The sequence below is a fragment of the Canis lupus genome, chromosome 25 (assembly GCF_011100685.1).
Source record: "Canis lupus familiaris isolate Mischka breed German Shepherd chromosome 25, alternate assembly UU_Cfam_GSD_1.0, whole genome shotgun sequence".
NCBI classification, from domain to species: domain Eukaryota; kingdom Metazoa; phylum Chordata; class Mammalia; order Carnivora; family Canidae; genus Canis; species Canis lupus.
Genome location: NC_049246.1, coordinates 2,040,512 through 2,065,639, shown reverse-complemented (window position 1 = coordinate 2,065,639; position 25,128 = coordinate 2,040,512). Strand labels below are relative to the sequence as shown.

Here is a 25,128-nt window from a genome sequence, read left to right as displayed (position 1 = left end):
CCCATCCTCCTTGCAACATTTTGAAGATATGTACATTTATAGGCACAGAGATTTTTGTGGCAGGAAAATGTTATAAATGAAAAGTACAGGGGTGTCTGGGTGGCTCAGTCGGTTAAGCTTCTGCTTTGGGCTCAGGTCATGATCTCAGGGTCCTGGGATTAAGCCCTGGCTCAGGCTCCCTACTCGTTGAGGAGTCTGCTTCTCCCTCTCCCTCTGCTCTTCCCACTACTCATTCTCTCTCTCTCTCTCAAATAAATAAATAATCTTAAAAAAAGTATAGGGGTGATTAGTATAAATCTCTCATTCAAACCACACAGAGATGCATGGACTCGATCTTGAACATAGGGTAGAATTGAAGCTGTTGTTAACCCAGTTATATTAAAGTGCATCCTTAGGATTTCTGTGGTATTACAGAATTGGTGATTCTCAGTTCCCAAGACACTGTAGCTCTTATTGTGATCCTTGTGAGTATTAAATCAGGTACTTCAGAAGGAGGGCAGAGTCTATCCTCATACTGTCAGTTTATTAGTCAAGTAGGGCTGGAAGGATTAATATTTGGTTCAATTCTTCATCTTTCATTTTTCAAGTAAGAAACAGGTTACTATGGAAAAAAAAATGTGCTCTCTCTGCATGGAAGTTTTATTTTATGTGCCTGCAGAGCCTGATGAGGGCACCATGCATTTAGGGTTTTATAAATAATGAAATAACACCCTTCCTTAGTGTAAAATTATTCAGAAACACCTCCATTGGTATCACTTTGGAGGTTGTAAGGACAGTCACACAAAGCACAAAAAACATAAATAGTGCATAAAAATAGAAACAGTGCATCACAGGAAGTAAAAATGTAACCTCAAAGGTAGTAACAGGAAAAGAGGCAGTATTTGGACCCAACAGACCTAGATTGAGTTTATAACTGTGATATCGGCGGAGTCTCTTAGCTCTGTAAACCTCCCCTATTAAATGATGTGAACCCCTTCAGTTGGACAGGAATTTCAACAGAAACTATATTATGTTGGTTTTATAGCCAGCTCCTGGGCTCTCATCAGAAACACAGAGTGAAAGAAAAATCTATTTTTCTCAGAGCTCCAAAACTGCTAGAATTAAGTTGTCTGTCACCTTATACCCTAGAGATTAGTACAGAGACAGACTTCAAAAAAAAAAAAAAAAAAGTAACTTCTTACTGGCTATGAGAGTATGAGCCAGTGGGGCACCGAGGACTGAGCGTGAGTGGGGAAACAGTCTGACTGCACAAGGAACACCATGTTGGGTGAGAGTTTTCTCGCCTTCCAGCAGCTGTCTTTTTCTACAACCCTACTGACTGAAGAGGTGTACAGATTCCACAGACACAAGCCTGTATAGACCAGAAGATGAGCTTATACCTGAGAAATGGAATATTCAACTTTGAAGACCAACATATTGCATCAAGTAAACCAAAAAAGAAGTGGCCAGTGAGGAAAAGCTGAAACCCGGAGGGACCAAAGTAGGAGCTTCCTAATGCCATGCATTTTTTTCTTTAATATCTGCTATACTCCACTCATTTTATTCATTCCTAATCTTGCTTATCTGCAATTTCCTTCTTTAAAAAAAATTCATATTGCTGGACTTATCTATTTTTCTTTTCAAAGAACCAGGGTTTGCCTCTGTTGTTTTTTCTCTCTAATACTGTGATTTTGTCTTTTGCTCCTTATCCTTTCTTTTTATTCTTTTTTGGGTTTATTCTGTTCTTTTTCTAACTTCTTAAGTGTATGGTTGGCTCGTCATTTTAAATCCTTCTTCTATTGTGTAATGCTATGGTTTTCCCTCTAAGTGCCACTTTTGTTGGGCTGTTTAAGTTCTCATATGTAGGATCTTCATTATAACTCCATTCCACTGGAGGGTATTATGCTAAGTGAAATAAGTCAATTAGAGAAAGACAATTACATATGATCTCACACTAATGTGGAATTTAAAAAACAAAACAGAGGACCATAAAGGGAAGGGAGGAAAAAAATAAAACTAGAGGAAATCAGAGAGGGAGACAAACCATAAGAGACTCTTAATCATAGAAAACAGTTTCTGGAGGGGATGGCAGGGAGGCAGTGGTTGGTGTGGGGGTAAGTGGGTGATGGACACGTGATATAATGAGCATCGGGTAGAAGACTGATGAATCACTGACTTCTACCTCTGAAACCAATAATACATTGTATGTTAATTAATTGAATTTAAATAAAATATAATTCCACTCCAAGTACTTTCTTAATTCCATAAATGATTCTTCTTTGAAGTCTGTTTTTAAGTTTACAGTTATGAGGAATTTTATTCATCATTGTGTTACTGATTTTGAACTTAACTGCATAATTGACAGAGAAAGCAGTATGTGTGATATAGATAATCTGGAATATTGAGACTTGAATTGTAGCTAAGTATACAGTCGATCTTGTAAAAGCTCCATTTATTCTTGAAAAGAATGAGTATTCTCTACTGCAGTTAGATAAAGCTTGCTATTTGTATTATCTGTAGTAAATATTTTTTGATCTCCTTGAGCTCTTAATTGAGAAAAATGAATTTGTTAATTTTCCCAGAAGTTTCATCAGTTTTTGCTTGATATTTTCTTATATTCTGTTTAGAATACCACAACAAAATCTCAGGAGCATTGAAGAACGTAAAACCTGGGAGTAATTGATTTACATTCATTGGAGCTATCATTAAGTGGATTTGATTAACTTGAGTATCTTCACCCTCTCACTTTTCCAGCCTCTTAAGTCTGAGATTTGTTTAATGCCTTGTTACTTTTATGGTTCCATTAAAGTTACAGTGCCCAGGGCAAAGTTTTATTAAAAGAGGAAGGAGCTGCTTCCAGGAAATTTCAAGCCACTTGGAATGTTGATGGTGCCTGCTTGTCTGACGGCTTCCTTTCGAGGTTTACATTTCCATTAGCAGTGACTTGTCACTTAACCAGTGACTTCTGTCCACACACCTCACACAGTCTATAATAGTCAAAAAGAAGAGAAAGAGTCCGCCAGCCTATGATGAGTTGAATTTAATAAATTCTTCTAGTCATGATCTAATGATCCTTTTGTTTTTCCTGTTTCACCTTTTTTCTTGATCCCCTTGATAACCCCAAAGAGGTCACTGGGTCACTGGTACCTGTTTTAGCACTTAATTTTTTGGAAATGATTTTAGCTTTAAAGAATTGCAAAAGCAGTATAGCATTCCCATACACCTGTCACCCTTATATTAACAGCTTCCATAACCACAGGATATTGATCAAAACAAAGACATTAACCTTGTTACAACACTATTTACTAAAGTTAGTTAAATAAAGTAGAAAATTTCTCACCTTTTACCAGGTTTCCAATTAGTGTCTTTCATCTGTTCTAGGACCTAATGCAGGATCTCACATTACATGTCCTTGTCTTACGTTTATCTGACTCCCTAGTCTCCTCGATCTGTGACAGTACCCCATACCATGACCTTGATACTTTGCAAAAGTAGTGCTCAGTTATTTTGTAGGATGTCCCTCACTTTGGGTTTGTTTGATGTTTTCTCATGCTTATTCTGAAATCATGCATCAGTGGGAAGGATACCACAGAAGTGCTGTGGCTTTCCAAATGCAGCACACAATGTCAATATAGAGCTATTACTTAGATGGTAACCATGATCACTTGGCTAAGATGATGACTGCCAAGAAGCTCCACTGTAAATTTACTATTTTCCCTTTTAAATTATTACATATTTGGGGATAGACATTCTAAAACCATGCAAATATCCTATTTGGACTTGAACTTTTGCATCAGACTACCTAAGACCTACCTAGTCTTCAGTCGGTGTGGAACTCTAGCCCTTAGGTCACTGAAACTTCCACCTTCCTCAGAACAGAGGTCATCCAGAGTCTGCTTATAGATTTTTAATTTCCTTTTCACTTTGGCCCCACAGAATTGTTCTTTTTTTTTTTTTTTTTTTTAAATCAGAATTGTTCTTACTGTCTTACAGGCTCAGTTAATACACTTAAAAGAGTGCTTGTTACATTTTACCAGGCATTTCATTGTGCTTTGTAATGAAAGACTTTTTGCAGGTTAACTATGGTAACATGTTGCTGAAAATGATTGTTGCTTCCACCTGCCTGCATACCTTGACATCCGCATACCTCTCTATTCTGAAGGCCATCATTATGATGCCTATATTTTCTGAGTCCAAAGTAGACTCCTATTCTGAAGAAATAAAAAAGACTTTTCTTGATTTGTGATTTGTGTGTGTGTGTGTGTGAAAAGATCCACAATTGTGGAAAAATCAAACTATGTTTTGTTTAGTCAAACTTTCAATCATATATTTTTGGAAAGAATATAACTACATAAAATTGAGACAGAAAAATACCAGAAGCACAGAAAAATACCAGACAATGTTTTCTGCACCTATGACTCATTAATCATGTTGCTCAACTTCTCCCTTTCTGTTCAGGTCACATGATCTCTCACAAGACTGTTGCATCTGGATAACACTGAGCTCCGTTTTTCTGTATTTGATGATGATAATAATCATGCTATAAGGAAATAACTATTTCTAAACTATGGACAGGTATACAGGTATACCTAACAAAATAGAATAGTTCTTCTTAGCCTTTTTTTGAAAACTAAGTTCTATAATCTTGTATTGCTATTTTATTACATTGCCCACATCTGACTTCTATGCTGATACATTTTCACCAGCATGCTCCTTTCTATAGTTTTTTCCTTTTTTTTCCAACTGCTACCATCTGTCATTATAATTCATCTTCTACACTGAGTGGTTTTGCATGTGATGATTACCGGTTTCCTAGCCACTTGGACTTTTCAGTTCTCCCTGAAAGAGGAGGATCTCATGACTTAGATAACTGACTCATCTAAATTTCCTACTGAGATTAAAACCTGACATGGGAAGTCAATTAAGTGTTTTCTGTTGAGGCTGGGGTAGAAGCTGGAGCTAATGCGTGTGTGTGTGTGTGTGTGTGTGTGTGTGTGTGCGCGCGCACATGCATGTGTGCTTATTTGGAGAGGACAGGCTAAGTCCCATTGTTCAATAAAGCAAGGAACAGATGGCACTGTCAGTTCTAGGCACAGCACAATCACACACCATATGAGCATTCCCAAACTGTGCTGCATATGCAAACCCAAGCTGCCAGCAATCCCTCTGATATTTAAATCCCCAGAGCTCCAAGAGAGCATATTGCACCGCATTCCTTTGAACAATAAAAATTGCTTAGCTTTCTGCCTTCCCTCCACACTCCTCCTCACTCGCTGCTCCCTGGGGCAAGTTGGAGATGAGCTTCAAACTTAAGGTTTATGAAATGAAGTCTTTAGTCGTTTGTTCTGTAGGGCAAGGAGATAGTGACACATGGTGGTGCCGGAAATAAAGGAGTGAGACTCAGCCCAATAAATGTGAAAATTATGCATTCACTGAACGAGCATATGAAAATCTCCTCCCTTCATGGGTAAAAGTCTATGTGGAATAGATAATGATACTAAAAAAAAGAAGAAAAGAAAAAAGGTACAATCTCTGCCCTCAAACCAGCTCAAGCTGGTAATAAATCAGGGGAGATAAGATATACAATGTATCTGAAATACAGGTTGAAACTTAACATAAAGTGAGAGAGTTTAAATGAATGATGTCACTGCTAATTGAGAGGATAGACTTGATGGAGTTAGTAGCTTTTGAGATGGACTTGGAGAAGGTGAGTTTTAAGTTGGAAGATAGGATTGGGTTGTAATTCACTAGTGATACAATGAAAATTATATATATATAGTACTCCAGCAATTCCTATTTCCATCACTAATCTTTTAGCCCATTAAAAATTGAAATGAGAAAAAATATTTCATCTTGGGATTTGGCCGTTTTCTTCTTTTGAAGACTTCCCTTTGCAACAATTTTTCCTCTTGAAAAATTTTACCCCAACTGGAACTCGCACACCTCTTCATGATGTAAAGTGGTACTACCCCTTTGGAAAAGTAAAGCCAAATGTAGGCATATCTTATTATTCAATAATGCAGTCTCATATATAATCACCAAAAGGCACTTTTTAGAATATTTATAGCACCACTATTACATCCCAAACTGGGAAGCTAACCAAATGCTTATTGACCTTAATATTGATAATTGTAGATGGAATATTCACTCAGTGGAATGCTATACAGCAATACATGCATGATGTATATCTACACATACATGAATGAATCTCTCAGACATGGAGTTGAGCAAAAAAGTCAGAATTAAAGAATAGGTACTGGATGATTTTATTTATAGAAAGTATATAAACTGGTTAAAGTACTCTGTGTCATTACAAGATGAGAAAATTGTCACCATAGCAGGTAATGACTTGATAGAAGCAAAAAGGGGGGCTTTTAAGGTGCCGTTAATATACTGTTTATTTTCTGCTTAAAAGAATGTGTTCATTTTATGAAAAGTGATTGAATTTTACTTTTATGACGTGTACTTTTCTGAAGACATATTTTGATTAAAAAATTTTAAATACTTTTTCACAATAAAATAGTCTAGATTTTTCAAAAACAAAGCTTCTATGAACTAACTTAATTGCACTTACATTTTGATCTTTGAAACTGAGTTCTTTATGTTATTATTATTATAAAAATATGACTTGATCTCTAAGGCTTTCATGACTCTTCTGTACAGATAATATGTATCTTTCTCCAACAGGAAAGTTAGGTCCAGATTGACTGCTTTTTGCATTCTGTCCCATCTTTACATGCTCTTCTGTTCATTGCAAAGCTTTAGTTTCCACCACTAAAGAGTGATACTCCAATTTCTAGCACTTTCCTTTCTTTAGCTCCAGAGACTCTAATGCTGTCTCCACTTGGATGTATCACAGGCCCTTTAAATGGAACATGTGAAAAATAGAGCTTGATACCTCCCCACCAAAAAATTCCTTTCCCTCCTGTTCTCCCCATAATGGTGAAAGGCCCCCCGTCCACTTCCCGATCCCATTTGCCAGTTGGTCATATGAGACTTTCCTTCTTCTTCACTTGGTCCACAGGTTCTGTCATTTCTACCTACTTAAGAGCTCTTAAACCTTCATCTTTTTTCAGTTCCAAGCCTACCCCCCAAAAACGTGTGAAATAAATGAATCTCCATAGTCACCATACTCCTGTTTCTCAGCAAGCCACTTCTCACCCATATGTTCCGTCTTTATTTATATAAATAATAAGTCTATTTTACCAGTTCTCAGCACAAAAATCTTTGAGTCATCTTTGACTCTTCTCTCACATATCCAGTTGGATAGTTCTATCTTCAGCATGTATTCAGAATAAAATTCAGGCTATTTTTTTTACCACCTCTTTCCCACCCTTACCACGTGGATTCAACACAAGCCATTCTCCAACCAGCATAGCCATTCTCACACCTGTATTTCACACCTGTGCTCCACCCACACTGTTGGGTTTACTGCCCCAGCGCATCATGCCATTGTGTGTGCACACTCTCTTCTCACTGCCAGGGGTGCTCATTCCCCTGTTGCCAACCTGGATAATTCTTTCTCATCTAAGTTGAGCATATACCATCATTTTCTCTAGGATATTTTTCAGGCTGAGCCAGTACTCTATGTTTTTATGTATCTTTATATTCTGAGTGCCAAGCCCATTGTTTGGCATGTTGTAGTTGGTTCTCAATAAATTCAGAGACACCGATGATGAACTAACCTATTGCACTGTAATAAAACCCTGCCGTAATGCCTTTTGCAAACATTTATTACAATTACCACATCCCATTGTAATTTCTGATTTCCATTTGAGATTCCTTACCAGGTTAAAAGCTACCCAAGGTCAGGAAATGTGTGTCTTAATCATATTTGCATCCTTTATATGCCCACAGTAGTGTGCAAGTATAATTGCTAAATGAACAAGAGCACAAATGTGTTTGGAGGGCATTTATAAGTCTGTGTCTCTTGCTAACTGCTATGTATTAAATTATATTCCCCAAAAATTCATATGGCGAAGCCCTAACCTTCATTGTGATGGTATTTAGAGATAAGGCCATTAGGAATTAATTTGGTTTAGATGAGGGTGGGTCTCTTATCATAGGATTAGTGCCCTTATGAGAAGAGACATCAGAAAAAAAAAAAAAACAGAAAAGACATGAAAGTGAGCCCTTTAATATCTCCTTCTCCATGTGTCCCATTCCCTTCTATGTGAGGACACAGCTAGAATGCAACTGTCTGCATACCGAGAGCTCTCACCAAAATCTAGCCATCCTAGTACCCTGAACTCAGACTTCCAGCCTTCTGAACTATAAGAAAATAAATTTCTGCTGTTTAAGCCATCCAGTCTGTGGTATTCTGTTATGGCAGCCTTAGCAGATTAATATACTGTCCCATCTGAATTAGCTACTTGTGGCTATTGTCAAGACCCATGATTGGGAACCTTCCTGAAAATACACATTACACTTTTTCTACAAGTTATTGTTTCATCTTGGCTGTGCATTTAAACTGGTTCCAGATGGCGCCAATAAGGCCAAGATCAATAAGCTTGTTGTAATACAAAGTCACAAATTACATCCTTAGCCACAACCAGTCATCTCAGGAAGGTGAAACTGAATAACCCCATTGCTGGGAAATCAATCCAAAGTCCATTTCCTCCTAAGCAGTGGCCTGTTAGTGCCATGCTTATAAATTAAGAGCAAAATATTGTTATGATATACTTTCCATTACTTTCCTGTAATTGACTCTTGGTAACTAATTTTTTCCCTCTTTATTTGACTCACAGGAAAATGAATTCCTCTTCAATTATGTCCTCGTGGATATTTAATTTTTATGAATTAGGTTTTTAAGACTCCAAGCCTGTTTACTTTGTGTGTTTTAAGAAGAATGGGGGATTCTTTTTTTTTTTTTTTAAAGATTTTATTTATTTATCCATTTATCCACACAGAGAGAGGCAGAGACACAGGCAGAGGGAAAAGCAGCTCCATGCAGGGAGCCTGAAGCGGGACTCTATCCCGGGTCTCCAGGATCACACCCCGGGCTGAAGGCGGCGCCAAACTGCTGAGCCATCAGGGCTGCCCGAATGGGGGATTCTTATAAGAATATTTACTTCCTCCACTTTTAAATTTCTCTCCAAAGAGAATTAACCTAGGTCAGTTGATTCTGATGATGGAGCAGCAGGTGACATACATATTTGTAATCAGAGCTTTTGGTTTAAGATCTTCAAGTCCAGCCTCTATCTGTGTCAGAATGCACTGGGCAGCTGCAGTAGAATTTAAGTTTGAAACCAGATAGGCCCAAGTCAAGTTGTAACTTCCTGATTGTCTGATTTTTTTTAATTTGGAGAGTCAATTTAATATTCAAAAAGGAGGAGAAGATGCTCCGAGGACCGATCTAAAACGGACCAGGTGGAAGTAATTGTCTAACACTCCCCATCAAATTGCATATAAGGAATCCCACTCTGATTCCATGTGTCTTATCTTCTCAGTTTCTGCACTGGCTTATTCCCAAATGAAAACTAAGAAGGAGACTGACATGTTAGTGATGGTGTCTCATGCTATCAAAACATAGTTGTGGTGTGATTATAGAATAGTGAATATTCTTCTTAAAAAGAAAAAGAAAAGCAAACAACAATAATAACAAAGCTTAAGAAGGAAAAGGCTGATTCCACTGATTTCAGAGTCATATACTCCAACACTATTATAACGAAATAGATCAAAATTCACATCAGGGTCAAGGTGTCTGACTCTTGATCTCAGTTCAGGTCTAGATCTCAGGGTTGTGAGTTCAAGCCCTGGGTTAGGCTCCATGCTGTGTGGAGCCTCATTAAGAAAATATACTCAGGGGCATCTGGGTAGCTGAGTTGGTTGAGCATCTGTCCTTAGCTTGGGTCATGATCCCAGGGTCCTGGGATTGAGCCCCACATCTGGCTCACTGCTCAGTGGGGAGTCTGCTTCTCCTGGTGCTCATGCTCTCTCTCTCTCTTTCTCAAATAAATAAAATATATATAATATATAAAATTATAATAATATTAAATATATGTATATATTTTTCACACCAGGGTACAGGCTCACAAGACAGTGCTCTACCCTCAAGCTCTCACTGTTTCATTCCTCCTTTGTATGCCTCTTTTACTGCTTTCCTGGGATTCTCTGCTCTTGCTTTTAGAAACTGTGATTTGAAAGAGGAAGCCATTTTTCCATGGATAGTTGGTTAGGTACCAAGCTGTTGCATTGCCAGAGTGATAAAATATTTACTTCATTGAACTGACAATAGCACAGATTTTCTCTAAGCAGAGTCCCTTCAGGGTCCTTAGCAAGAAAGAAAACTATGAAGTCCAATGTGCTGTCCTAATGGCAGCACATCATGAATCCGACCCTTCAAAATGGTAACTGGGGCATTTCTCCCAGCTCTTCTGGAAGGGAAACTGCCTTGGTTTTGGAAAATCTGAAGGAAATATATGGTCTGACTATGCTTGGCAACTGCTTGCTAGGATGTCAAGCATACTGGCAAGGGAGAGCCAATAGAATCCAAATTTCTTTGGGTTAAATTTGCAGCTCAGTCCAGGCAGATGATGGTTCACTTACACTTTCTGCCACATCCCACCGCTGCTGCTGCTTTCAGGCAAGGCATTTCACCATTGAGGGAACAGCCAAGCAGGAAGACCAAGCGGGCTGCCTGCGGGGAGGCTTTTGTGCCCTGCAGATCAGCTGGGGAACCTGCAACTGAGACTCAAATCTTAGCGTACTTAGGGCTTTTGAACCTTATTTTTTCCCCTTTCCATTGTCCTTGATCCTTAATTTTTTAAAAAGATTTTTATCTATTTATTCATGAGAGACACAGAGAGAAAGAGGTAGAGACACAGGCAGAAGGAGAAGCAGGCTCCACGCAGGGAGCCCGTTGCAGGGCTCCATCCCTGGTCTCCAGGATCACACCTTGGGCTGAAGGCGGAGCTAAACTGCTGGGCCACCAGGGCTGCCCAGTCCTTGATCCTTAAAACATTAACTTAAAACCTCATGAGTGGAGGAGACTATACCCAGTCATCAACATCCTCATTTAAAACTGTCGCTCCTTTGACCTGAAGTTAGCATCTGTCCATAGTTAGGATTTGTTTTTGGACTTTGTAATATGAAGTGTGTTCTCTAGCTAAAATCTACTGATGATCAAAATATTTTGCTCAATTAAAAGAGAGGAATGTGCATAAGTTCAAAATTTAACAAAACTCTGAAAATGAGAAAATGGCTGTAATTTTTTTTAAAAAGGGGTGGTCAGTAGTCTATATTTCTGGGCATTGGCTGATAATTATGTTAGTCATCAGCAAGAGTTCCATAACAGGCAAATCCTGGCACCCCTTTCATATCCATCTCCTCTCAGAATTTCTCCTTTTTTTTTTAATACCAAAAAAAAGAGCTTTTAAGTGGATTAAAACTCATAGACCCAAGTAAAATGTAATAGAGGCTGAGCACTCATACCTCTACTTGGGCTCTGGGTCATCTTCTCCAAGTAAGGATACCATTGAGGAGACAGTTGATCAGTTATCAGGAGACACACCGAGAACCCCAAGGAAAGTCAGTTTCAAGTTATCCTGATGTAATTACTGATGCATTTAATTAAATCATGTACAAAGGCATTAAATATTTCAGTAAAGTCTGTTTTAAGTTGTTTTACCTCTTGAAAGACACTAATATGAAATGATTTTCTCAGGTAAATGAAATTTAGCTGTGTTGGTGAGCAGAGCAGACACAGCAGCTGCAGTTTTAATTAAACGTTTGCCTAACCATATAAAAAGACAGTGATATATCTTCATAGCATCTGGCAGCTTCACCATCCTCCAGTCGTTCTTTAATTAGCATGCTGGTGAATTTAATAGAAAATGGCTTTAACTCAGGAGCAGATGGCTCTTCTGAGTGACAAGGGGAATGACAATTTCTGTCATGTTTACTTCGTCTGTAGCTTTCTAGTCTGGAAGATCCCTTAGGAGCACAGGCCTGGTCCGATCAGAGGGTCGGGTTTAATATCTTCTGAAAGCAACCAATTCTGAATCTTGTTCAATTAGAAACGTCTGACTCACAAGCTTCCAGAGATGGTTGTCCTACGTCTCTTCATGTTCACTTCTCATATTCCATGGTGAAATTAGCCTTTCATCTATTAAAAGCAAGGTTTTATAAACATTTGTATAGTTTCTCTGAGGCAGATAAAACTATGTCTGTCAGATCTGATATAATCTCAAATGACAATCTACATCAGACTTTTTAGGAAACATGAACCCCTGCTCCCTCTTAGCTGGCAACTGGCTTGAAAGAAGAAAAGAGGAAAAGATCTTTGAAACAAAAGAAAAAGTTAAGAAAATCCTAAAGAAGAAAAATAGGAGTGTTCAAAAGTGATGGTGTACTTTGGTTCTTATGGGCTTGTTTTGAGAACTTTTTTCATGTGTAAATGATCTTCCTGTGGGCCACTGGTCACTATGCCAGCTTCCCTGGGATGGCCATGTTGCACCTGGGAAATTTTATTTTCATCTTTTTATAAGGTTTTATTTATTTATTTGAGAGGGAGAAAACACGAGTGGAGAGGTAGAGGGAGGGGGAGAAGCAGACACCCCGCTGAGCAAGGAGCCCTAAGTGAGGCTTGATCTCAGGACCCTGAGATCATGACCTGAGCCAAAAGCAGAAGCTTAACTGACTGAGCTACCCAGGTGCTATGCACCTGGAAAATTTTAAATAATGCCTTTAGTTCACTTTACATAAGTACGATTGACTGAATCAAAAATGGAAAATTTATCTCTTTGGATCAAGAGTATTATTTCTCCATTTATTTTCAGGTTTTCAAATATGATTGTGAAGAAACTAGTCCAAATCAATCATGTACAGTGTGCATGTGTTCACCCTGCCAGTTGCAATATTGGGCACTTTATTTAAATTATCGTATTTTTCACAATAAGCCCATAAGCCTGTAATGCTTTTGATAAATGAAGAGATGACCTCAAGAAGTTACCTGAGACAGGTTACCTGGGCCAGTTTTGGGTGTTGGTCTGTCAGCAGTATTGTTCTGTCTTCATGGTGTGACATTGTTTTTAGACCCAGAGACATTTGATTACTTATTCACAGGAAAAAACATGTATCATATCTAACCATGTGTCAGACAAGTGCTGAGGATCCAAAGATACATAGATCCTTGACCTTGAGGAAATCTCAGTCTCTAGGGGTACAGAGATGTATAATCATAGGCACAATAAATGTGATGAGAATTACAGTAAAGAAACAGGCAACTGCTTTGTAACCCAGAGGCAGGAACAGAAAATTTTTCTAGGTATCAGGCATAAATTGACATTGAATTTGGTTTCTCTTCTGCCCACCCCCCGCCCCAGCTTTACTGAGGTATAATTGACAAATTGTAGTGGCATTCGTGGAGTACAATGTGATGTTTTGATGTACATATACATTGTGAAATGACTACCATAATCAAGCCATTAACACTGCCATCGTCTTGCATAGTTACCATTTGTGTGGGTGTGTATGGTGAGAACACTTAAGATCTAGTCTCTTAGCAAATTACAAGAGTACATACATTATTATTTACTCCAGTCACCATGCTGTATAAGATCTACAGAACTTGTCCTGCATAACTAAAACTTTGTACCCTTTGACCAATATTTCCCCATTTCTCCCCATTTTCCTCATCCCCAGTCCCTGGCAACCAGTATTCTACTCTGCTTTTGTGGATTTGAATTTTTTTGGATTCCACATGTAAGTGATATCACATAGTGTCGTCTGTGTCTGGCTTATTGCACTTAACATAATGTCCGCCATGTTCATCCATGTCCTCGCAAATGGTAGGATTTCCTTCTTTTTTAAAAGCTGAATAATATTCTATTGTATATATTTATACCACATTTTCTTTATCCATTCATCCATCAACAGACACCTAGGTTGTTTCTGTATCTTGGCTATTGTGAATAATGCTAAAATGAACATAGGAGTGTAGATATCTCTTTGAGATACTTGTTTTATTCCCTTTGAATATACACCAAGAAGTAAGATGGCTAGATCATACTGTAGTTTTATTTTTTAATTTTTTGAGGAACCTCCATACTGCTTTCCATGATGTCTGTACTAATTTACATTTCCACCAACAGTGTTCAAAGTTTCCCTTTTCTCTACATTCTTACCAAGGCTTGTTATCTTTTATCTTTTTGATGATAGTAATTTCAACAAGCAAGAAGTGATATATCACTGTGCATTCCCCTGATGTGTAGTGATGTTAAATACCATTTAATTACCTGTAAGCCATCTATATATTTTCTTTTGAGACTTTGTCTATATGCTTTGCTCATTTTCAAATCAGATTGTTTTTTGTCACTGAATTATTTGAGTTCCTTATGTTTTTTTTGGACATTAACTTCTTACCAGATGTGTGATTTTCAAATATTTTCTCCCATTCCATTATCTATTCACTAGGTTGATTGTTTCCTTTGCTGCGCAGAAGTTTGGTTTTATACAGTCCTCCGTGTCTATTGTTGCTTTCCTTGCCTGTTTTTTGGAGATCGTATCCAAAAAAATCATTACCAAGACAAATGTTAGGAAGCTTTTCCCTAATGTTTTCTTCTAGTAGTTTTATAGTTTCAAGACATGTGTTTAGATCTGTAATCTATTTTGAGTTGTTTTTTTATATGTGGTGAGAGAGAAGGATCCAACTTCATTTTTCTTCATGTTGGATATCCAGTTTTCCCACCATTTATTGGAGAGACTATCCTTTCCCCATTACATATTCTCAGCACCCTCACCGTAGATGAGTTGAATGTAAATGCATTGAATGTACTTGTGAGCTCTATTCTTTTCCATTGGTCTCTCTATATATTTTAATGCCAGACCATACTGTTTCAATTACTATAACTTCATAATATAGTTTGAAATCAGAAAGTGTGATGTCTCTAGCTTCTTCTTGCTCAAGATTGCTTTGGCTATCTATTCAGGATCAGCTTCCATATGAATTATAACTAGTGAGGAATATTGGTTCAGCATTGCCAGATCTCTCTCTCTCTCTTTTTAAAAGAGTCAGAAATTCAGAGTTTGTAAAAAAAATCTTGAAGTCCCTTTCTAGGAACTTAACATGGAACTACACCTCCACCATGTGAAGGCACCATTTGCCTTCAATACATGCATTTATCACAACACGGTTGAAAGGTAATATTGGAGACAAATGCGGACCTATTCAAAGAGAAATTGTTCAATAAATGTTCTGAGCTTCTAAATAAATGGAACTGATTCAAACTTAAAGGAAATAGAACATCTGCAAGGCATATTCATCTCATAAGTTGCCAGCTTGCAACCATCCGTTCTTGGAAAACTGCTAGCTTTCTACTTTCTGTTCCCTTCTATTTCCATTCTTATCAAACTCATTTCCTGCTGGCAGTTTGGGGACAATGGATTATCATTAATGGATAAGCAATCCACTGATGTTAAATTTTAGTTTTCTTTGGAGTTAACACCTTGGAAGCAGATTTAACCTGAAATGCATTCACTTGGCACCTTTTGAGCAGCTATTTATACTTGCTAGTGTTAAAAGAAGGCATTTGGTTCCAGAAGGGGCAAGGCACAGACTTGTATTGATTCAATCAGCACAAAGAAAACCTCAGAAAACTTGGAGGATAGGGAGTAAGTAAAAAGGGGAGAGAAGGAAGAGAACCTTAATAGAGGGATGCCAGATCAGGAATCCAGGTGCCCGACAAAGCATCTCTTCTACCGGAGAGTTTTCTCAAGTCTGTTGTAAAATCTAGAATCTCATCAGGACACATTTTATCAATCAAAAAGAATTTCTCTGTATATATCATCTTGCTAATCAAATGCAGATTAGTAAAAATGAAATACAAGTATAATGAAATAACGGATATATGTACTCTGAATTCCACAAAGGAATGGGTATTTTCTTAAGATTTTATTTATTTGAGAGAGAGAGAGAGAGAGAGAGAGAGGGACGCCTGGGTGGCTCAGCGGTTAAGTGTCTGCCTTTGGCTCAGGGTATGATCCTGGAGTCCCGGGATCAAGTCCCACATCGGGCTCCCTACATGGAGCCTGTTTCTCCCTCCACCTATGTCTCTGCTTCTCTCTCTCTGTGTGTCTCTCATGAATAAATAAAATCTTAAAAAGAGAGAGAGAGAAAGAGAAAGAGTGGGGGGGTAGGGACAGAGAGAGAGGGAGAATCTCAAGCAGACTCCCTGCTGAGCAGGGAGCCTGAAGTGGGGCTCAATCCCAGGACCCTGAGATCATGACCTGAGCTGAAGGCAGACCCTTCAGCCGACTGAACCACTCAGGTACCCCCGGGAATGGATATTCTTATTTAAAAAATGATTACATTCATCTTGGAGACCTAGTCTCTTTCTAATAGCAGTTTAGCTTAATCCATAGCAAGAGATGTTCACGTCTTAAAAATCTCAGGGTATTTCACCAGAGAAAATATACAAATGGTTTTTTCATGTAAGAAGATACTCTATTTCCCTCCTAATAGGAGAAACACAAATTAAAACTAAACGAAGATACCATTTCTTACCTATCAGTTTGGGAAACATTCAAATGCTTGTCAATACCCTGATCATGGGGCTGTGGGAAAACAAGCACTCATCCTATGTTACTGACAGCAATGCAAAATGGTATAACCATTATATTAGCCTGGGTTTCCCAGAGATAGAGAACCAATAGGATGTTATGTATGTGTTTGTGTATGTTTGTAGATGTGTTTGTAGGTATTTTGATGGATTGGCTCACAGAATTATGGAGTGTGGCATGTCCAAAATCTGCAGGGTGGGCCATCAGGCTGGAGACCCAGGAAAAGCTGACGCTTCAGTTCAAGTCCAAAGCCTCTTTGCTGGTAGGCAAGACTGCCTTCTTGCTCAGGGAAAATCAGTCTTTTGCTCTATATAGGTCTTCAACTTATTGGATATGGCCTACCCACATTCTGGAAGATGATCTGCTTTACTCAAAGCCCACCAATTTATTTATTTATTTTTTAAAAGCTTTATTATTTTTTTATTTTTTTAAAGATTTTATTTATTTATTCATGAGAGAGAGAGAGAGGCAGAGACACAGGCAGAGGGAGAAGCAGGCTCCATGCCGGGAGCCCAATATGGGACTCGATCCTGGGACTCCAGGATCACATCCTGCCCCAAAGGCAGGCGCTAAACCGCTGAGCCACCCAGGGATCCCCAAAGCCCACCAATTTAAATGTTAATCTCATCCAGGAACACCCTTACAGAAGCACCCAAAACAATGTTTGACCACATATCTGGGCACCGATGAAGTTGGGACATAAAACTAACTATCACGGGTGGCGCAGCGGTTTAGCGCCTGCCTTTGGCCCAGGGCACGATCCTGGAGACCTGGGATCAAATCCCACATCGGGCTACCGGTGCATGGAGCCTGCTTCTCCCTCTGCCTATGTCTCTGCCTCTCTCTCTCTCTCTGTGTGACTATCATAAATAAATAAAAATAAAAAAATAAAAAATAAAAAAAAATAAAAAATAAAACTAACTATCACAGCTGTGACATAAGAGAATTTAGCAGTATCTAGTAATACTACATATGCATTTACCTTATGATCCAACAATCCCCCTTCTGGGAATGTATTGTGAAGGTACACATCCACAAGATGAATCAACATGAAATGACATTCGCACAAGATTACTAATTACAGCATTGTTTAAAATAAAATACCGGAGAAAGACTAGGGCTCATTTGAAAACTGGCTAAATAAACCATAGTAATAAGAAAGCCATGGAATAGATTATTAGTTAGTAGTGACAAATACTAAGGCAGATATCTATGGACTGGTATAGTATTATTTCCATAATATACTCACAAGTGGAAAAAAAAAAGCAGAATGCAAGTGAACATATAGTGTGCTATATTGTATAAGAAATAAGGGTAAATTATATATATGTAACATGTATATAAATGTAAGTATATACACACATACGTTTTTGCATAAACACACACACACGCGTGCTTAGTTTTTCAAAAAGAAACTTGGGAAGAACGTCTGGGTGGCTCAGTCAGGTAATCATTGGACTCTTGATTTTGACTCAGGTCATGATCTCAGAGTCATGAGCTCAAACCCTGAGTCAGGCTACAGGCTGGGTGTGGAACCTGCTTATGATTCTCTCACTCTCCTCCCACCTCCCTGCTTGCACTTTCTCTCTTTCTCTGAAAACAAACAAACAAACAAAACAAAACAAAACCTGGGAAGGATAAACCAGAAACACACAAAATGATGACCTGTATAGGGTGGGCTAAAAACCTTTCTGGGATCCAAATCCAAATACTGTTCTTTTCCTTGATCCTATCCAGGGCCAACTACTTTACAGTCGTGGATCTATGCATACTCTGGAAACCCCTAAAATTTCAATACAAGTGCTTGTTTACTTTTCCTTAGGAAAATCAAAAGTATTTAGGGACTTCCATGTGCCAGGGACTCATAAAACTCTATCACTTTTCACAAATGCTTAATCAAGATCTCAAATCCCTTGATATGCCTTGTCATTTTACCCTCATCCAAAATGTAGATGACCTTTTGTATTCCTAAGCTCTGCTGATAAAGAAGACTTCAAAACAGATTCTATTTACCTTTTGGCTTTTTTTTTCTTTGGTTCCAAATGGACATTGGACATCAAAGGAAAATGCAAAATTATTAGCTACGGTTTCATTATTTGGTGTCTGATTTATCTGAGGGCATCAGTCTCTTACCTCTGATTGATTACAAGCCAGCTAAAACTTCCATATGTCAGTTACCAAAAGAAAACACAGAAGAAGCTCTAGTCTCACTGGCATTTTTAGGGGTATAGAAAGGGAAGAGATTCAAGATCAGGAGGCCATTAGAAACCCAAGGCAAAATATAGTAAAGGTTTCTAAAAGCTTGAACTAAGACCACGGCAGCAGAGAAAAAGTGAGAAAGTGGGATAGATTTTGGAGATGGGTAGCTGTCTAGCCCAAATGGCTGGGTGGATGGTTAAATTATCCTTTGTATACACCTTTACGGAGGGTGACCATCTTGATTTATGTACAAAATAGTAATGCCAGAAAGAATGATGCAACAATAAAGATGACTTTTCAAGGGTGGGGGGGAAATGATGCACACTTTGATTAACTGGCTCTTTAGAAGGTAATTCACAGGTAAAAGAAAGTACAGAATTTTCCTTCCATGCTAGGTGAAATATAAAACTTGGCTTTTGTGATAAAGGGGGCAATGGGGATTGGATAAATTCTGAGTTCAGCAGTATCATTTTTGATGTCCAGGTATTTGGGAACTCACTGTTCCAGAAGAACAAAGGAAAACAAGGTCCCCCCTAAACGTCATGGCTCTGCTACACAACCATTGTGCTTTATTTGGAAATTTAGTAATATATCGAATTTATTTTCCATGGAAAACACTGACGTTTGGAAAGCAGAGCAATGTTGATAGTATTAGGGGGAAAATTACAAGCTTTATATCATTGTTTGTCTGTCCTAGAAGACTGATGGGCATATCCTACTAGAGGAGACATATGATTACCTGTAGATCCACATGAACACACAAACACACCCTATGCTTCGAAGATTCAAGATACAGTGTACTCCAGTCAATCAGAAAAAGATGTGGCACAGGTTGGAGTCAACCCATTCCCTCATCATGTGTACTCAAAATGTTCAAGTACTCAAATGTACTCATGTGTACTCTACCACTGTGGTGGTAGATTTTTATCATTTTTCAAAGAATTTGCTGATTCTGTCTGGGGTAGAGGCCTTCTTATAGGGCCCCTCCCTTTTACATTGCTCCATGCAAAAGAGTTGTATATTCTTGCCCTACTCAGTTACAGCTGTGTAATTTATTTTGGCCAGTAAATGTGAGTTAAATCATGTGTGTTCTTTCTGAGCAGAGATTTCAAGAGCTGGTACATACAGTCCCCATCTCTTTATCTTCCACTAGGAGACTGGTAGGTCCAGACAGAGGCTCTTCTGTCAGAGAGGGTCCCCGAGGGAAAATAGGAACAGAGCCTCAGATATTCATGACGGTATCTAACGTAAGCAAGAAATGTAGAGGTCTTTTATTACTACAACATAATTTAGTCTAAGCTTAAAATATTGCATTTCCAGAATTATGCAAATAGTTAAAAACCACAAAATCTCATTTGGTACAAAACAAGCATCTATTTCTCACTCTTGTCTGTGGGTTGGCTGGGGTGCAACTGATCTAGGCTGGGCTTAGCTGGGCTTGGCTTCAGGCTTAGCTTGAGGTCAGATCTGCTCTGTGTGTTAGTCATTTTTCAAGGGCCAATAGGCTAGGCTGGACATACTGTTTTCATGACAAAAGGAAAGAGCACAAAAGGCAAAGCACCAGCCCATAGGCATATTTTAAAGTATTCTCATCACATCCAGAACATTCCATTGGCCAGTGGAATCTTAGTTGAATCTAATATCAGTGAGGGAAGAAAATAAATTCTGTCTCTTGTGGGATGAACTGTAAAATCCCATGACTAAGGTGGTGAAGAAAGGCAGGGGTGAAGAGTGGAGAATAATAAATAATGCAGTCCACCACTGGCTTTGAGATGGCAGATAATTATCCAGCAGCAAGTCTGAGTGGGCATCACAGGAGCTCTGTATGCTCCTAGCACAATACATACCACCACCTCCCTCACCACTTAATGTGTACAAAGAGGAAGATCCAAATTTTGTGGGACCTGAAATTTATACCTTATGAAGTGCCCTTTTCAAGTAAAAAAAACACCAAGTACCTTGAGAACTCATTGGGAGCTCTTCATGGGGTCCTCAAAAGAGCATGTGTACATAAGAACCTTTGAAACTTAGGCTTCCTTACCTTGAATTTTTTTTTTTTTTTTTTGGAGGAGGCAGAGGAGAGGAACAGAAGGGAAGGGAGAGGGACAAGCAGACTCTGTGCTGAGTCTGGAGCATAATTTGGGGCTTGATCTCACCACCCTGAGCATGACCTGAGACAAAATCAGGAGTCAGATGGTTAGCCCACTGAGCCACCCAGGTGTCCCCTTATTTCACATTAAATCAGCCTCTGCTCACAGGCTCACCACCATTATCTTTTTTGAGACCACTAGCTTTAATCTCATTTTTATATTTGCTAATTTATGTCAGTCAGTCCTCAAGAAGCTGAGAGTTTCTTCGTAATTGCACAATATCTATACTCCCATCTGATGATATGAATGTTACTTTATTAGGAAGAGCTTCTTCAACAGGCCTGTTAAAAATTGGCCCTGCCCTGCTCCTTTCCTGCTCCCCTTTTGTCCATGGAACTCATCACTGACTCACATACTGTATATTTTATGTACTTATTTGTTTATGTCTACCCACTAAAACAGAAACTCCATGAAGTAGGAATTTTTGAAATTAATTTTGAACATCACTATATTCTTAGTGCTTAGGACACTTGGTAGGTTCTTAATAAATATTTATCAAATGCATGAATAAAAGAAAGAGGCATTCTGGTATTTTCATTCTAAATGCATATTGGGAGAGAAAACAACTTGAAATGCAATGCGTATTAATCATATTTACTAAAGTGGAGCTGGAATGTACCTTGGGGATCATGTTCCCCAAAGTAAGACCAATGTTCTTACTTTATAAATTGGGAAACCAGGGCCCAGGGATTTAAGGGATTTGCTTGAGGCCACCTGTGGAATCAAAATTCAAATATATCAGGATGTTTTCAATTGTAGCACTAAGCCCAACTTATGTGCTAATTACTTTAAATAATAGTGTGGTTCTTGCTTTGTTCTAAGGAATTTCCCAGTATTAACTCACTTAGTGTTCGTGGCAACTCTGTGATGAAAGCATTAGTTGCCTAATCCTACACATGAGGACACTGAGGCACAGCACCTGTGGGTAGCTGCCAAGATGACAGTTAGTGAGTTTTGAAACTGGGCTTTAGACTCAGGCAGCCTGGTTTTAAAGCCCATGGTCTTATCTCACTCTGGCTGACTAATGGAAATTTATTGGCTTAAGTGATACATCTGATGGGGATTGATCCAGTGGTTTAGCCCTGTCACCAGATTTCCTTTGCCTTCTGCACTCTGTATCCCAGTGTTGGCTTCATCCTAAGACTGGCTTCCATTGAGTTCCCATAAGCCAGCAGCAACCCAGATTATACATGTCCATCTTTATATCCAGTAGGGAGAACACATGCTGGCAGTATTCCTGAAGTTATCTTGTTTCTAGCCTCAAGTCACATGCCTTATCCCAAAATCCAGTCCTGGCTGTTTTATTTAGCTCAGGTCATGGACTTCTGTCCTGGACCCACATAACTCAGAGGTATGTTGGGAAGGAAAAAAAGGATGGGAAAGGCAGTTTTTGCGAACTTAACATAAGTCAGTTTGTGTGCCAAATATTGTGCTCTTTGGTAGATACTGGAAACCTCTAGTGTTTAAAAGTGGGAGTATTGACCCAGTCCTCTAATGTTGCTTCCAGGTAGAATGCTACACTGACAGTGAGTCTCCAACAAAATCTCATCCAACATAGATTTAGCAAGCAAGCACAAAAAAAAACAAAAAAACAAAAAAAAACAAAAAACAAACAAACAAAAGAAACCAACCTGTCACACTGCCAGGTTGTAGCTCAGGGAAGTCCCAATATTTGTCATATGCCAATGGTTTCTATCTTGGCTGCACATTAGAATCATCTGGGAAACAGAGACGGTTTGCTGCCTATCTAATGCCTGACCATTTACATCAGAATCTCTGGAGACAGGCTCAACCATCAGTGTTTTTATTTTTAATTTTGTTATTTGAGTGTAGTTTACACACAATGTACATTAGTTTCAGGCGTACAACATAGCGATTCAACAAATTTATGTATAATGCTATGCTTACTACAACTGAAGCTACCATCTGTCACCATATAATGTTATTACAATATCATTGACTATGTTCCTTATGCTGTGCCTTTTATTCCCATGATTTGTTCATTCTGTCAACCATTGGTATGTTTTAAAGGTCACAAGGTAATTCTACAGTGTTAGCAGGAGTTACAAACTACTGCTCTGGGCAGTACACGTATGAAAATCCCAACAATATTCTGAAGGTAGGACTTGTTGGCCTGACAGAGCTGGCATGGGGTCTTCCATGATGTGGTGCCCCCAGACCCCCAAACAGCAGTCTTCAGTCTTTAACTGAAATTGATCACTTAAAAAAAATTAAACTTACATATTTGAAAAATGATATATACAATTTTTTTCATCATAATTTTTAGTCATTGCTAGGACTTAATTTCTGGGATATTGAAAATATTGGCATTTAAAAATAAATGATTACATTATTTTTCAAAATGTAGTCTATGGAATCTAAATACCATGAATTTATAACATCAGCAGCCATTAAAAAAATTACAGGAACAACTTCTTTAATAGTACAAAATTTTATATTATTCATCTTTCTTTTTGAATTTGTGCTTTTATTCCACTTCCCTTAGAGGGAAGAGACTTTAATTTTAATTTATCATACTTTATACTTGAAAGGGTTTTAGTGATCAACGTATTATGATAAAAATAGGTAGATACAATTAAATTTTAATTTACAAAATTTTCTATGACCTCAAAGTTCAAGAAGTTTTTTTGTGAGCTAAGTTATTATAATTATTACATTAAAATTAATAAAAATGTCATAAACACATTACACATACTTTGTCAGGAGATTATCAAACAGAAAATAAAATTTTATTACAATTATATCCTTTAATAAGATAGTTGGAGATTTAAAACACATTTTTTATATATATCCACATATGTTCATGTATATTTATCACCTGAAATGGAACAAGATTCAGCACTGATTTTATTCCTATTATCATTTTTATAGACAAAATTTTAAAGCACACCTATTCGTATAAATGAGTAGATGGGAGTCAAAGGTTTGTTGCAGGAATGCCATTAGATTCTTTGAACTCCTTCTCAGTTATGTGTCAAAAGTCATGTAGTGATCTATCATCAAAATAAAGTTTTTCAAAGATTTTATTTATTTGTGATAGAGAGAGAGCACAAGTGGGTGGAGGGGCAGAGGGAGAGAGAGAAGCAGGCTCTCCACTGAACAGGGAGCCCACCTCAGGGATCACTTCCACGGCCCTGGGATCAGGACCTGAGCCAAAGGCAGATACTTAATCAACTGGGCCACCCAGGATCCCCTCATCAAAATTAATTTTGATCACCTTTCATCTGATAACTTGATTCCATCCCCTTTTCCGTTTTGTTGAGAACAATAAGTAAAAAACAACCTGGCCTGTGAAAGTTCTTCATTTACTCGTTCCATACCAATTCCAATATGTGGAATTCTTTCGCTGCCTGTTGCCCAGTGCCTTCACACTGTCATCTCCCACCAAAGAATGTGCCATAATAAGGTGTGATAAGGCTGAGAGCAGGCAGCCATCATGGGTGCTAGCACAGGACGCCCAGCTCAGAAGGGTTCCACGCTAGGTTTAATGCTCCACTGTCAGTATCTTGATAACCTTAATAATTTTGGAACAAGTGGCCCCACATTTTCATTTGCACTGAGCCCCACATATTATGTCCCTGGTTTTGGATGAGAAGTCTGCTTTTCTTTTGAATAGAAGAGCCTTGCAAGAATGGTGATGGAAAGGAGTGGTGGCCTGCGGCAGGCACGTTCCCAAGAAAACTAGTTTTAGAAAAGAGGTACACCAGAAATGTAAGGATCTGGAGGTAGATTTCCTTAACACGTTTTCAAAAATTTTCTTTATACCTCCAAGGGCACATGTGGCACAATCTCAAAACCACTGTTCCTGTCTTCCAGGAAGCATGTGGCATGCCCCGGGGGCCTGCTGGATTTTTATACTTTGCTCCTGAAAGAGACTGCAATAGCCCCAATCCACATCACCCAATTTGAGCATTAGTAACTTAACCATTAACAATTTATCAGTAATGTCCTATATGCTAGTGGATAGACCCCCTAGTGTATGTGTTGCTAAGGATATTTTTAAGTGAATAACCCCTCTCAAAGTGGGGTGTGGAGTCTTGCTTGATTGAAGAACTTTAAAGTGCTAAGTAACTATGCTGTAGATTATGGTAAATTTGTGCCCAATCATCTCACTGTTTTTCTACTATTTTAAATTGCCATACACACAATATTAGAGCAGCCGACAGATGCCTACTATATCAAGCTCAGGCTCTCTGACTCCAAATGTAATGCTATTTTT

At 38.4% G+C, this 25,128-nt stretch overlaps 1 protein-coding gene across 1 annotated transcript in view; it reads left to right on the top strand.

Annotated features, from left to right (window-relative positions):
* Nucleotides 1-25,128, top strand: part of NHLRC3 (NHL repeat containing 3) — a 59,314-nt gene that overhangs the window by 33,135 nt on the left and 1,051 nt on the right. The window lies entirely within an intron of this gene.